A 16919-nucleotide genomic window follows, 5' to 3' on the forward strand; every position below is an offset into this window, starting at 1 on the left:
AATAACTGATAACTCCAGTTTAATAGACCCAAATGAGCTTCTTGATATCAGTGATGTTTCCGTGTCTGCACAGCTTCAGGGATGTACTCTGAACAGGAGGATGCTGGGAAAAAAGGGGGGCGGGATGGATGGGGGAGTGTGACAGGAAAGACGTTATGAGCACACATATTTAAACCATTTGTAGTTTGTGGTCTATAAGTGCATGGCACAAGTGCATTTAGAGCAGTGATACTCATCCTTCTTTGCCCAAAGGCCACTTCTGAATAATGACAGAAGGCCATGGGGCATCAAATAGGTATGGTGTATGTGTAACCCTGGGTTACAAAGCCTCACTAAATAAAAGCCTGTTAATAAAAACAGCCAATAAGAAATACATTACAAGTGATAAATAGACAATAAATAGATTAACATGGTTAAAAAATCATAAAGATCGTCAGCAATGCTATATTTCATGATATAATATTTAATTTTGGATTAAAAACATGTAAATTCATGGTATTTTTATTTTTATTTAAAAACAGCTTAAAAATGTGTTTAGACTCTTATTTTGAAGTGTAGCGTTGCAGCGTGGCTCGTGACTTGCCACAGCCAAACGGGTTGTTTTGTCTCTTCCTGCTTCTGAAGGAGGGAGATACGCAGATGGTCTTTGCAGAGCTGCTGCTGAAACAGAAGAAAATAGAAAAAAAACGAGTAAAAGAGTCTATTTAATGATATTTTTGTACTCTGAAGGAGTTACTTTTGTTTTCTAACCGGTCTGAGACTTGGTGACGTTGCCGAACGGGACTTGGTGAGTGAAAATTTGTATTTTATTTCGTGCAAGGAATGTTTTATTATAATGCATTAATCATTTCATTGAAATGGAAAGCTAAGGTAGCAGATTTAGGTTGTTTTATGTTGAAAATGCCGAATATCCACGGTAAATCTGATGCTTAAACGGAGCACAGGCCTGTAGATTACTTTCCTGTGACGCGGTTTTTTTTTACCCGCCGAGGCGGCGAGTGTGCCAGCTTATAAAGTACCAAGTAAGCTGAAAAACAGACTTTTGTTGATTTTTAAAGCTACCAAATGTAGTATTTCAGTTGTTCATGTATATTATTTGGTTGTTATGGTAGGCCATTAAGGTTTGGACCAGAAATTCAGAGCGAATACCGGAGTTGGATTCCACGTGTGAGACAAGATGGCGAGCCGCCCAGGAACCCCTTGAACTGTGCATCACACCCAAGCAAGCGCCTTCTGCTGGACGTTGTGTGGTTTCATCAAGAAACTGGTAGGATTGATCCATATCTCTCTGCCAAACTGCAGTGTATTCTCACAGACATCGGATTAACCATTCGGGACAATCAAAGGATTTACAGTTATTAAGATAAAGACATTTACTTGTGATACACAAGTTATTCAGCCATTTGCTGGATTATTTTGAGTTGTGCATTTTTTATTGTTTTTATGGATCAACCATATATGTTAATACTGTAATGGTATTACTGGAAGTGTAAATGTTTTTTTGTTTGGTACAAACAACAAAACAAGAAATGGTTGAAACTTAAAGGGGAGTTTAACCAAACTTCAACGATATCTCTTGAACTAAAGAACTAGACTTTATTCAGAAAACGCTGAGTTAACTCAAAAAGATTAAAGGAGAGAACTTGACATTAATACAAACAATAACCTAGGTTGAAAAATAATATCCTTTTTAAGCCAAATAATAGGTTTAAATCTAAAAAGGGATTGATAAACTAAATCACTTGAACGAAAAGGGAAGGTATTTCATTTTTTTTGTGAAGTGAAATTGAAATTTATGTCAACTGTCTGTTTCTGTCTGTCACTAAAAATAATAAGCCGGCAATTTAAACTTATTCTCTGGTCTGTGGTTATTAATGCACCTTACATCTATCACTGCTCTAGTAGTCGAACCTAGCATTGGTCCTAGTATACTGTAACTACTCCAGAAGTGTTACATATGCAAGGGGAATTTTAGGATTTTTAGGATTTAAAGACATTCTGATTCCTCCCCTGGCACTTTTTGGTTTAAAAAAGGCTCTATTTTGATCCTTTTTTCGGCACCCTAATACAATATTTCAAAAAGTTGTCATCCCAACTCGTCAGATAGTGCTGCTCTTTCAGCGTCTTATGACGTTTTAACTTCAGCTTCTGCATCAGCTGTTTACATTTCAGGATGCTGTTGCGGTGATGTCAACAAATGCACATGGTGGGATGAGGCAGCATGGTCCTTATGTTTACACAACTGGACTGTCACAAAGACAAAAAACAAAACACGCATGCACATGGGAGGCAAACTCTGGACCTGAAGGGTGGCTTTTGATGTCATGCTTGTACGCTGAAAGCACTGGCAGAACATATGTATGTGATGAGTTTGGAGTGAGAACAGGCTGGACAGAGCAGCACAATGTGATGAGTTTGGATGAGAATGTGTTGTATCACTCAAGCAGTGACATATGGCATATCAGGTCCAGTTTTAGTGAGACTAACAAAATAACATGACTTCTTCTGACATCATGTAACCACACTGACTGAATCTGGATCAAACTAATTTAAACTGATCTGCTCCTCATGTGCCAATACTGCAATTTACTGTAAAGTTTACATGTAAATTCATGCATTACTTATCCATAATTGCCTAAAAGTAATGAGCCTAACCTTAAAGCCTTAAAAAACACAACAAATCTTCTAATGCTGATGACACACAATTTTACATTTCACTTCTCTCCTCTGACGTCAGTCCTGTTAACAACCTAGTAAACTGTACTGAAGATATCAATTTCTGGATGTCCACAAACACATCTGTATTCAGACAAGACTGAGATACTGGTGGTTGGTCTGAAAAGTCAGAGGCATATTTTTTTTTTTTTCAAACTTGGATTCATATTATCTGTGAAATACAGTGAGCAAGTGCCTGCCAGGTTCTGCTCAACTAGGAGATGTGCCGCGTGTCATGGTGGCAGATGTGACATTTCCTCTGAAGCCCTACCTAATGAGACCCTACCCTGGACAGAATCTCAGCCACAAGAAGAGGATCTTTAATTACAGACTCTCTAGAACAAGGATGGTGGTTGAGGGTGCTTTTGTCATCCTGGCATCCCGATAAAGGATTTTCCATCGCAGGATCAATCTTCATCCACAGAATGTGGACATGCTTGTGGTGGCTGCTTGCATCCTGCACAATTTCCTCCTTTCCCAAAAGGACAATTTAAGGCTGCTGGAAGAGACAGAGGTGCAGTGGAGACACATGGCACCAGTGAGAAACATGGGGGTAAACAGAGCTTCAAGAGAGGCCTGTGCTGTGAGGGAGTGCTTTGCCACTCTTCACCTCCCCGTAAGGCATTGTGACCTGGCAGGACAAGATGGTATAGTGATTTAATGTGGGCAATTGAAATTTGTGTACAAATTCATTTTTACCACCAGGTTGGGGTTGCTTGGTTTGTTTCAATGAATAGATTTGTAAGAAATGTGAGTGATTTTGACTGAAAATAAAAAGGTTTGACAAAATACTTGCTTGACAAGTTCTTTTTAGCTCCCTCACACCATTTGCAAGTGTGAAAGTAAGCTACCCTGCTGTGACAAGAGGTCAATTCTAAAGCAGATCGGTAAGGACAAGACATCCCCCCATAGAGAGTAATTTCTAGAAACCCTGTAACTTTTTTCTGTTATTTTCTTCTACTCAAGAAATATCAAGCAACATCATAAATAAACTTACATTAGATATAACTGAACTTTAAATTACATTATATACATGTAATATATGTCAATATAAATAAGTCATTACTTGTGATTATTGGTGCAAATATCACATGTAATCACAGGTTATTTTACTTTTTAATGGGTTATCAATCACAATAACCACATAACTGCTCTTTAAAACTGCACACGGACCTGGTGGAAATTAGGGGTCAGATCCAGTTCTGGTGATGGCACCCTCAGTTACTGTGGCCCTGCTTTCTGGAACAAGCTGCGTGACCATGAGCACTGAATCATATACTTACATATTCCAACACTGCTGACTTGGTCCAACACAACTGTCAACATATAAAATGTAATAGCTACTGCTCCTATAAGTTTATGCTACTTATGTTCTCATATTTGCTTTTATCTGTTGTCTGGCAATGTAAAGCACTTTGAGTTATCGTTTAATGAAATGTGCTATACAAATAAAAATTCCATTGCCATTACCTAGACAAGACAGTGTTAGTGCATCCCAACTATCGTTCAGACTTCCTGTAATGAATGGAGCAGCTTCCCCTGGCTGCAGCCTTTCTACCTGCCAACGCATGAGGGGAACACTGAATAATCCTAAAAATATAGGAATGTTAATGCGCATGCAAATACATTTTAATGAGTCACCCATGTGACTGTTTGAGTGTGGTGGGAGACTGTGATGCCTGTTGCCATGGTTTCAGGTCTGACAGCGTGGTGATTTGGATATAGTGGGTGTGAATGAAGCCTTGGCTGGAGTCTTGCATCATAGGAAGGTGCTTGGCATTTGAAGGGCAAGAATAATTCAGGCTACATGAGTTGAGATTGGAAATCTAAGAGACTGTGAACATAACCGTCCATCATGGTGTCAAAGCTAGCCAGCTAAGTACTGAGGAGTGTTGTTTTACTGGATTTTTTTGCTTTTTATCATTTTGTGATGGAAGACAGCTGAAATGCATAAATTAGAGCCATTATTAATATTATTATTATTGTGTAGTAATTAAGCCTTAATGTGTGTACCATGATTTCGAGAGTAATATTGCGATTATACAATTTTTATCAGCAAAATAAAAATGTATAGAATTCAAAATTCATTCATGTTCTGGGGCAATTAGCTGTCAAAATAAAACACTTTCCTGTAACTGTTATCGCCGTTTCCATGGAAATAAACAGAGTCTGACTAATAACTTGAAAACAATCAGTCACATCAGTAGAATCCCATATGAAATTAAATGTGGTTTACTATTCCAGTAAGTAGATCGGACCTTAGTAACAGCCTAGCAACACACACATTTTCTAGTCCCTCTTCACTCTGCTGGCCAACTTGTGGATATACTATCTAGATCCCCACCGCGCTCCTTATATTACATGTTTACCAGAAACATCCTTGTGTGTTGCATGTGGATGCACCTGAAGCCATACGGTCGTTCCCATCCATGCTCCGGTTGGACGCTGAAGGTGGCTTTTGGCGTCTTGCTCATATGCCGAAAGCACTGAGAGAGCAGAACTATTTTACAAGTTTGGAAAGAAAACAGGCTGGATACTTGGACATGTGGACAGGTGGATCCAGGAATCGAACCACCAGTCAATTGATCAGTGGATGATCCACTTTGTCTCCTGAGCCACAGATGCCCCTGCATGCAGAATGGTTGGTGTGATATCCCAGAAACAACATTACATACTGAACACAAAGTTATATACTTAAAATAAGTTACAGACGTTCGGTTTAGGCAAATAAAGTTAGTGTGGTTAGGGTTAGAAAAAGAAAAATGGTTGATGGCATGCCCTTTAATGACAAAAGAAAACAAGTAAACCTTAAGTCTCCCTTAATGTGATGTCAGACAGTACTCTGCAGCTCTGCTCTGCTCTCTGCTATGTTCACATTTTACGGATTATTGTTCATAGTTTCCTCATTAATGATATTAATTATTTCAACCACCAAAAACCCATGCACATTTCTCTGTGTTTGTAACAAGCAGAGTGCATGTGTGAAAAATGCCCCCTTTAAAGAGCAAGAAACTATTGAAAACCATTCTGACTATAGACCTGGTTTTTGATGTTTTATGGTGCAGTCACTTTTTGCTGCCTCAATAAGTAACATGCCAACAATGCACCTCATCTCACCTCATTTTAAGACCGACACCCCAATGAGTGCTGCTACATGTACTTTTTCATCAGAATACTACAGTACAAATAAGAACTAAAATCCTGTTTAAAAAATAAAGACTTTGTTCTCTCTGCAGTTGAGCTAAATCAAGGCCATACCTTCTAGACAACTTACATTACAGACATATTTTTTGGAGCAAAGATTAATATTGCACAATATTTCAAGCATTTTGCAGATATTTGGACTTAATGTAGAGTATGATTTGATATGTTATATTTATTTTATTTTTCACTGTCAGTCCATGCTTTCAACTGAACTGCTGCTCTGGTTAAAAAAGACATCCAAAGTAAAAAAAAAAGGAAAAAAAAAGAAAGTCACAGATGTGTCAATATGGTTTGTAAGGCAACATGATTTTAAGGGATTATTTCCTGGCGCTGTCTTTCATTCCCTCCTGTGGGTGTCAGGTGATTGACAGCGAACTGAGTGGAATGTAATGCTGCTCTGATATGAAAACACTCGAGCTGAACGCAGCGAAATAATGAGAAAACACAAGGTTTGACCGAACCTGAAGGGTTCATGTTTATGGGGTGGATTACCAGGCTTTGTGAAGCTGTTTTTCATAATATAGAAGAATAAGTGGCAGTAAATTACTTCTTCTGAAAAGAAGGGGGAAAAAAAACAAAACTCCTCAGCTCTTCTGACTGAAAGCAGAAAGCAGCAGGGAGAATGGAGAGAGACGTGTTAGTCACATGCGTTATTTATTCAGGATTTCTCAGTGGGACCAAGATCTCTTTCAAAGAGACACCTGAGAACAAATGATATACTGGAACTACAGCTGTCAGCATTAACGCATAAATGGCAATGCATTAAGTAATCAACTAATTTTTTTTTCTAATCTATTTTAATTGCAGGCCAACTTTCCTGTCTTTAAGAGTACTGGGCTAATTTTTAGAGCTATAGTGATGATACTGGTATCATATGAAACAAGAAGACCTGATAAATATATTAGTGTCAACCATGTAATGCCACCATTTCAGCAAAGGGGCGACATAACACTCTAAAGTTAGGCTAAATTTATCAATGGAAAAATGGCATGGTCATTTCACACCGGTTCCTTGACCTCAAGATATATGCATGAAAATGGGTTCTGTGGGAAACCATGAATCTCCCTTTTACAGTTATGGCCACGGTATGCTAGTTCCATCCAGTTTTTTTTTTTTTTTCTTTTCCTGTCATTTAATTCCTAATCAAGACAATCTGGTCAATACAAACTTAAAAAGTGTTGAAATGAAAACATGATTAAAAAATGTGATTAATCAGGATTTGAAAAAAAAAATTGACATCCCAAACTGTAACATCACAAAATAACTAAAATTAAGCAGTTATCTCACACACACACACACACACACACACAAAATGAAACATTTATAAATGGCAGTGAAAACAGCAATAAGTTAAACTTTAGTCTCGGAGAAAATGTGTTTCTCTAGCTCAGTTTGTTTTGTAGCTCATCCCAGTGGCTGGGTGCATATTACTGAAAAGTGTTTCTCACAGTAAGCTGTGCAACAAATAAGCTGTTGGTAAATATAACTATATAGAAGGGGCACAGGTTTTATTGTAATAATACTGTATTATATTGATTCTGTGGACAGAAATACGATATTTGCTGATGTAAACGTAACTTAACTTTAACTTAACTTGGCCTGCGGTCAATATTAGACAATTTTGGTAAATGTCCTCAATGACTTTTTCTCATTTTCTTCGCTACAGAGGTTGTAATTTGCACAATTTTGTTTAAATAGATCTACAATAAGAATCATAATAGCTAAAACATTTTTTTCCTCTTTTTTTTGCAGCAGAAAGCTCAGGCTTCGGTCCTTTTTCGTCATCATGTCATGACCTCACATTGCTTTATTTACATGGTTACATAGTATTTCACTGTAATTACTTCAAGATGTTAACATAACATGCATATATTTATCTAAATTAAAATAATAAAAGCTAGAAAATAAATTATTTTTGCTGTAGAGCTTCGTCTTCTGTTTCACCACACGTAAGCTCATCATGTCAAGCATTAGCTTAGGTGTAAAAACGTGCAGGGGCGCCGGATGAAGAATGACTGATAAATCCATCAAAACGTGTTTGCACTCTGTCAAAAAAATAAATAAAATAAAAACATTGCTGAAAGGAAATAATGTACAAAGTTCAAATAACTCAAGGAGTGTTAAAACATTTTTTTTTGTTTCTACATTTAAGATCTTTTAAATTTGTTTTGTGTTTTTATTTTGTAAAAATCTGATGTAAAAATGTCTATTTTTAAAAAATTACATAATCTTAATACTCATCAATTATTCTGGTTTACTGACTTACATAACCTTTTAGGTTATGTTGTACATATTTTAGGGATAAGAAGCATTTGAAAATATTCCAAGAAATGGCACCGGAGTAAGCAAAAATATCACTGTAGGCACTGGAGGACCATTTTCCATTTGCAGGTTAAGGTCTTGATTTCATTTGATATGTATTAAGATGCTTTATTACAGTCAGACTCAGTCACCAACAGGTGATGCTAGTTATAAAATGAGCCCCTGTACTCGACCGTTGTTCCTCTGTATGGCTGCAGCATTACTTCTGAGAAGTTCAACGCTGCTGGTTGCTCTGCATTCTGATGTACTCGCATGCTTTTTCATATTGTTGCCACCTCCATCGCTCATCTCCTCCACAGCTTTGATCTGACTTTCATTATATACATCCAGACAAACACAACTTGTAATGAAATGCATTCTTCCTTTCTTGTTATGATCATTCTCTCCAGTGTAATTATTTCATCCAGTTATCACAGCGGTGAAGACCAACTCCTATTATGAGCCTCATTGATCTGCAGAGGAGACAATATGCAGTGGATTGCAGATGGCGTATACAGTCTATTCAAATAAAGTCACTTGTAACCCATGTTAAAATATGACATAAATAAGAATAAATAGTTGAATAAAAGCTGCATAAATAAGTTTGAAAATTAAAAGTGATTCATTTAATGTCAATTAATCATCAGAGTTAATTAAAAATGTTAATTCAGCAATCATTTAGTGTTTAAGATTAAAAGTCTGTTGACAGAAAATAACGTTGCTGCCCCTTTAAGGGACCGGCAACACAGACGCAGCACCTCAGTGACGCTGCAGCAGAGACCTGAGGGAGAGAGCAGAGGAGGAATGGGAGAAAACGAGCGGTAATTAATTAACAGAAAAAGCAGTGAAAAAGTCGATAAAACAGTCGAAAAACATAACTTACCTGGTCGGGAACTGACGGGGATTTTATGAGAACTAAGCCACATCGGTTTTGGTGAGTCTTATGTTTATTTTCATGCATTTTCACCGTGTTGTACTTTTTTTTTCTGGCGGAGAGCTAACGCTAAAAACGTAGCTGTTTACAAAGAAATGCTCCGTCATAAACTGTTTACCAGTTAATATTTTGGGTTTATGAAGACTATAAAAGTGTGTGTAAGCTGTGTAAATGAGAGATTTGTGCAGTAATTAGTGCGGGAGACGGAGCCGTGAGATAAAAGAGACCGCTCTGCTGCCATTTTGAGTTGGAAAAAAAACACTGTAGCAGTAACATTACAACTCAGAGACTGTGAAGAATTTATTTGTGTGATTTGAGGATTTAAAAAGAGTTTTATTGTGCTCATGGCCTGTTACACAGGTCAGGCTTTTTTGCTCGGTTGGAAGCTCGGTCGGAGCGAGGATTGGTCTGCCATGTGCGGGCGTGCACATCCACAGACGGGATTCAAGATGGCGAGCCAGACCCAGACCTTGAACTCATCTTCTCCATCGCATCATTGAGGAAATCCTCTGCGTGTGGTAACTCACTGCCAGAGTGGTAGGAGTATCAGGAATTAGTTTGAACTGATTGAACTATTATTCTTTTTGGACTGAATCGAACTGAACACTTGAACTCACATTTGGACTTGAACTTAAATTTAAAGTGTCATACTTTTATTTTCATATGTTTATATTTTTGAATGTGATTTGAATAACTGTGGTCCATTTTGATTTACTTGGGTTTTGAAGGTATTTTCTTACCTGTAAAAGAAAGAAAAAACAGTTAACTCAGGAAGAAAAATAGGAATCCTAAAATAGGTACAACCTAGGAAAAAGAGACTGGTCTAATTAAATTAGATTAGCTTTACTAAAATAAACTAGGTGAACTAAAGAACAAAAAGAAAGAGTGAAATACTTTTTTTTTCCATTTATACTTACCTTGTTATTGTGAACCTGCAGGGTATTTTTGGTTTTATGTACTGTGTTTTATATGTGTGTTTACATTCAGTAAATTGCCGGCCTTTTCTAGTTAAAGAAACGGTCTCTGGTGTAATTATTCTTGCTCTCCACTCCTTAGAGCCTAGAACTGGTCCAGTGGCGCAGTTAGTGGTGTGATACCGGTGCTACACACTGCTACTCTGCTGCAAACTGGTTCGTCAGCACACTCAGGTAACATGCGTACAGCAGGAGCTCTGACACCCTGTGACAGTAAATGACTATTTCCACATTTTGCGTCAAACAGTAATTAAATCCATTCATTCCTAATGCTAAAGATGAGTTCCTGTGTTGGTATGAAACAGTCCCTTTGGCCTTCACTTTCAATGCATACACAAACATACCATTTAAGTATCAGGTGTTGATTATTATGTGTTCATATAAAAATTGCAGTCATTCATCTGCAGATAGTTTGAATGCTTGCCATCACATTTGCTGTCAAATAATCATTTTAAAAATGGAATTATGAGGATTTCAAAGTGTGGAAATTTTGAAGCACCAGAGACATGATTTTTGTTGTAATGATCTAGCCCATTCTCATTTCAAAATCAGCAAATACTGCCACTTTGACAGTGCTTCTGGCATAAGTTCTCAGCACCAAAAGCCACTTTCACATCCGCATGAAATGCCCCTGGATAGTGTCAGTGGAGGAGGTGGTCAAAGAGAACCAGGCAGGGTTTTATTATATGCCTGCAGTTGGCTGGATGGTGCCTGCCATGCAGCATCACTTGAGAATGCAGACAGATGGAACCTGTTGCTTTTGCAATAGTAGGACGGCGTCAGGTTAAAACACTGCCGGTAACTACCTAATATAACGAGAGTGAGGGCACCTATATGACATAATGGTCAAACAAACCCTGGACTTTCATGAGGGAGTTCGGTGTTCCCTTTCCATCTGAATGTGTGTTTTTTTTCTCTACATCTTACCCCTTCTTCCCCTAAACCTAAATCCATGCCAGCATGTGCTTTAGTTGACATCACGGCGATGGTTGCTGTGTGCTTTTGTTGCCTAAACATAACCATGTGCAGCATCATCCCACCATGCGCTTGTGTTGACATCACAGTTGCAGCATCTAGGAACATCAAAAGCAGGATACAGGGGGCATTATATGTAGATGTGGGAGTCCACTGCAAAGCGGCAGTATGAAAACTTAAAACATTTCCAAGCTGGGCTCCTCATCCAAACCCACTCTGACTCCACCACCCCCACCACCATCTAACTCTAATGCCAACATGGGCAATTTCAAATAAGCTGCAATATTTGTCAATAGCCTTGGGACAGAGATGGAGTCTCTAACAACATTTTTTTTCAAATCCAGTGTTATAGACCTATCTAGGCCATGCCCAGTTTTGCACACATAAACTCAATCTCATTACAAAGCACAAAAGGTCAGATATTTAAAAACTTGTTTTTTCAAACGAGACTGTGACAGTTATAGTCCTCCTTTTACCTTTAAAACAAATTTATTGACTTATTTTGGTGGAGAAAGAATATAACTTTCATGCATTTTTAAGCCATGACATAACATGGTTGGATCAATACCAAAATATCAATATTCTTGATACTATGTTTTTATTTTAAAGATCAATCCTTAGTAAACGATCAATTCTTTCTTTCTAAACTGTTTGTTCAATGTTCCATTGTCATGAACACATCTGTTGCAAGTTCTCTTTGTTTTTTCCACTGCTTTTGTGTCGTCTGCACTCAAACATCAAACTCTAGCACCAGCAGCATCTTCCTTGTTTCAATTTCAGTTGATGTCTACAGTAGGAGGCGCAATGAATTGCTTCACGCTCCCAAATCTTTGCTTATGTCACACAATACCAAATGCATTTCTTACGCAATCCAAGCTCACTGCAACATTTTGACAGCATTGCACAGCCTATCGATTAATTGATTACATTTCACATGTTCTATTAAAATCTTAACAACTAATTTATTGCACATATAACTTCTATTGTTAGTGATATAAATCAGGAAGTAAATTGTTGTACTTCCTTTGATTTGAGGGTCAACCCTAAACTCTTTAACCCCTTTAACCCCTTTGACAGCAGGTCTGGCACAGCACAGCCATAATGTCTGTTATAACTCTATGCTCCTTGCTTCTGATATTAGATATAAAAATACAAGTATTCTCAACAACAACCTGTTACCACAGGGAACACTAATGAGGTTAAACTAAAGCATTAACTCTTTTAGCTCTGCATCTTTCGTCCAGCTCAGAAATGAAATTACCTTTAACAGTATCTGTTTTGTTCTGCTTTTTTTTTTCCCCACGGACTCGTTATCATTTTAGACAATGTAACCATGGAGATGATAATGACTGTTTTTTTTGGTTTCCCTCTATTTGTCATTCACTGCTAGTTAGCATGTTATTCTGATTTTATTGTATCTGAAGTCCCATGTAGCATTTTTTTCCCCTTTGCTGGGTTATTGTGCGGGTGTGTCTGCTGCCTCCACACCATGCCATTAGACAGGCTGCATCACAGAGGTGACTACTGTAATTTTCTCCCTACCTCTCTCTATTTGCACTCTCCAACACTCAGCAGCTGAAAATTGCAGTTGGAACACAATGATGTGATGTGACTACTGATGCCTCACAGTTTCCCTGAACCAGGACTCCCTGCTGTTTGTCTGAGATGGCTGGGTTGGTTGGATGAGTTTTGCCTCTCTGATCTCCTACAGAAATCTGCACTCATGTTAACACACAGCTACTGCATGCTTGTCTGTCTAAAATCAATATTACCATTAATAATTTTATAATTATCTACTGGTTTATTTGTTTAGTTTTAGCTACTTCACACAAAACAAGGATCTGCTGAAGATTTGGGAGAAATGAATTTAATCGTTTTACAGCACCAAAAAGGACGAGGACATTGTTTCTCCAAATGGAGTTCAAGATTTCTGAGTTTATTGTGAAAACACAGAGTTAATGATAAAAAGAAACAATCAGCATATTTATCCTCTTCAACAGAGACAAACAGTGTCATGAATTGTGTTGCCCTCTTCCCTCATCTGACAAATTGACAATGTAGCACTTTTATATTTAAGATAAGGCTACTACAGAATCCTACTCTAAACTTTTGGCAGCGCCTCCAAATTTCCCCTGCTATGTTTTACTGTAACCTTTTTTTCGTTTTGTTTCTGTGCTGTGTTTCAGTGCCTTTCACAAGTATTGGAACCTTTGAACCCTCAGCAAATTTATGCATTTTCTGTTAACATGGTGGAAGAAAAGGCAACTAAGCAACTTAGTAAGAAATGTTCAATAAATTGCGAGAAAAGTTTTATTTTTATTTTTTCTTTTAAGGGAAAAATGTCTGGAGAAATGAGAAAATAATGTATAATAGTATATAATTTTTTAAAGACTTTTTCCCCCAAGTCTTTTTTTTTGTTGTTGTTGTTTTTTAATGTAATTTTGAGGTGAATTTCTCTTTTTTTTTTACTAATTTTGTGCAAATGTTTGGTCATTTCTTCTGTCTTTGATCAATGTCTTTGTTTCCATGAATAAAACTTGCTACTATACATATTCTTATTTTTCTGTTGACTTCTGACAGCAATGATTGGCAAGATGGCACGTATTCATTCCAATATAGTTGCCTTTTCTAGCGTCCAGGCTTACTTCCACCATGAATATGTGCAGTAGTGTTTCTGTCCATGTCCACTCAGCTCAAAGACTTTAAATTGGGATGATGTCACAGTTTTTTAAAACTGCTTGTCACTGCTCACAGAAAGTTTTACAAATTTATAACAACTATGGATCAAAAAATAAAAATAAAGAAAAAACTGTCAAAATTTACCTCGTTTGCAGTTTGAGTTGTCATGAAACATTAAAATTTCACCACCTATAAATCGATAGAGATTTGAATCTTGATACTAAAGCTCACTGAGTCAGTGGAAACCACTTAGTAAAAGTATTTTTTTTAGTAAAAAATACATGTTTAGTCACCATTTAATGAGTGTCAGGCTACTAAAAGCAAAATTAACCAAAACTGACATTGCTAATCTTACATCTTCATCTCATTAATATTCAGCGATGGGAGGCTTTTGAGGGCCGTATATGGCCCGCAGGCTGCCAGTTGACAATCACTGCTCTTTGTCTTCCTGGCACTTCTTGATACTCTTGGTTCCACTCAGTTTGCGCATGAACCCACTCACTGCAGTGGTAACACCCTTGACTTCATTCTATCATGCAGGGTAGAGGTCTCTGCTATGACTGTCTTATTAAATTTGAAGCCACACCGTCCTGTCCTTGTAATGTTGGTGCTGATGTATTAACCACTCGCCACATTGGTCTGTCAACTGTAGCTGCATTTAGTGAGTGATGACTCGTGGTCCTGGCTCCTTCAACTGCAGCACTATGCCCTGCTGAAAATTGAACGAGTGATTTAAAAACAACTATTTCTTCGTACTCTGGATTCACTTACACCACTTTCTACCAAACAAGATAGTCAAAGAGGTCAACACTCAGGTTAACTAAAGAGAGACATGCTTTAAAGCTCACCTGCAGTGTGTGTATTAAATTACATTCCCCATGTTAAAATTTTTAATACTTGCACTGTTATCAGGAGCACTTACAAATTTTGTTTTACATGTACATTGACAATAAAGGCTTTTCTATTCTATCTCTCTATGTGATTACTTTTGACATTGAGGCCAAACATACTAGCAGCCGTCTATTATCAGTTTACAATGAGAAACTTATTCTTTTTTTATATGTGGTGGGAGAGAACTTTCTTTAAAGTAGGAGCCAAAAAAGTCTCTAAAATGATGTTTCAATAATGAAGGTTACAACATTGCAACACTAGTTCTGCTTGCACAGGCTGAGCCCTCTACTGGACTCTTTCGGAGACACTTCTCTATGAGCACATATTTGCACACTGAAAATAGCATAAATGTAGCTGGCCAATTAGGATGTGCCTGCCCAAACACATGCTGATCCCACAGGGAGGTGGATTCCCTCCATCAGACATCCTACACCATCTTCAGCTAGCGACATAGGTGCAACAGGGCCCCTAAGTAAAGGGCTCCACCTGTGCTAATGGAACTAGGGTTACAATATTGTAAACTTTGTTCTATCTCACACAGGCTCCGCCTACTACTGGACTCTTTGGATACAGTGGGTGGAGCCCGATGAATATACATCGTGTCGGGGCAAAACGAGATACTCACCATCGCTAAAGAGACAGGGATGTTTGACAGTGGAAATCTGCCTCCTAATATGCTGTGGGGTCCACATGTATTTGGACAGGTACATCCTGATTGGCTGGCATTGTTTATGCTTTTCCCAGAGTGCAGATGCATGGTCATAATGAGGAGAGTTTTTATCAAAATAGTCCAGTAGCAGACGAAGCTTGTGTGAGACAGAACTGCAAATTTCCTCTGGTCAGGAAACACCTTAAGATACCCACCCACCCATCCACCCATACATTCATCCATCTATCCAAATTTTTTGTTTATTGTTTTAATTAGTGGTGAGATACACCTTTTGCTGCCTTGTAGATTTTATTTCAGTGGCAGCACTTTAATCTTAAATTGCTGACACTGTTGGGTGTGGGGAGAACTGGTAAAGGAAGCTCTTGATCAAGGCTCCATTGGAGGCCTCCAGACGGAAAATAATAAACCACCTCTGTGGGTCAAACAATTGACCACAGCTGTGATTCATTCTCTGCTCTGTATCCAGATAACTTACACCAGGCAATTACAATTTCAAGGTCCTACAGCATCCTGAAGGCCAAGTCAGAAGAAATATAATAACTAACAGGAATACACTGACCACAAAATAAACTTGTGGAAAAAGAGAATAAAACAAAAAGACAGTATTCTATCGGTCTTCTACCCTCTGTGCTACACTGAAACTTTCATGGAGATGCTCAGTTGAATGAATAACTGTTTGGGAAATAAGAGTATTTTCTAGTTGGAATGATTTTTATTTGGGTGAATTAAACATTTTATGAGACCACAGACTCATAAAACTGTGTTACTGATAGCACCAGCTTCAGGCTTTACAACTAAATTAGCCTGTCCACTGCAGTTATGGTTCTAAGTCTCTGATGGTGAAGGGGAGAATGTTCAGGTTCCCCAAGCATACAGGATTGTGTCTGGCCATGGGAATATCTAATTATGAATGTCAAATAATTATGACAGCAACACCAATAAAGTGAGCTGTATTTTCCTCAGCCACCTATTAATGTTTTTAAAGGAAACTATAAAAATTTAAAATAAATCCTGGTCTTTAATCACTTCTGTTTTCATCAAAATGAGTTCTGACCATTAACTAATGGAACCGCAGCAGCATGATACGCAAACAACTGTTGTCACTTGAAAATGATGCCAGACAAAACATATCACGGCCGCATGATGCACCACAGAACAACATCAGGTTGAAATGCTGCCAGTAACAACATAATATAAGGAGCACAAAGGTCCCTATAGGACAGACAGAAGGGGTGGTGGATGGTTCTAACAAACCTATGTTTGTTGATTTTTTCTTTCTCCATACCTTACTATATGCCTTCTTCACCTAAAACTTAGCATCTGTGTCAACATGTGCATTTACTGACATCCAGGTGTTGGTTGCCATGTGCTTTTGTTGCCTAAACATAACCATGTGCTTATGTTGACATCACAGTGGCAGCATCCTAGAACATAAATATCAGACGCATTAGGATGTCTAGAGTGTAATATTTAGACATGAAAATCCACTGCAAAGCAGCAATACATGATGACTTGGGATGAGAACCCGTTGGACCCGCTAGGGGGCCGTTTACATGACTTCTGTTTTTTTCACATG

At 37.9% G+C, this 16919-nt stretch overlaps 1 long non-coding RNA gene across 1 annotated transcript; it reads left to right on the plus strand.

The window, feature by feature from the left end:
• Window positions 1–583: 583 nt before the first annotated feature.
• On the plus strand, window positions 584–3506 carry LOC148188183 (uncharacterized). Its single transcript, XR_015778076.1, has 2 exons — window positions 584–787; window positions 1113–3506. It is a non-coding gene; the product is annotated as an uncharacterized LOC148188183 (long non-coding RNA).
• The last annotated feature ends 13413 nt before the right edge of the window (window positions 3507–16919 follow it).

Source organism: Plectropomus leopardus, chromosome 11, assembly GCF_026936395.1.
Source record: "Plectropomus leopardus strain MGB_pleo_1.0 chromosome 11, ASM2693639v1, whole genome shotgun sequence".
NCBI classification, from domain to species: domain Eukaryota; kingdom Metazoa; phylum Chordata; class Actinopteri; order Perciformes; family Serranidae; genus Plectropomus; species Plectropomus leopardus.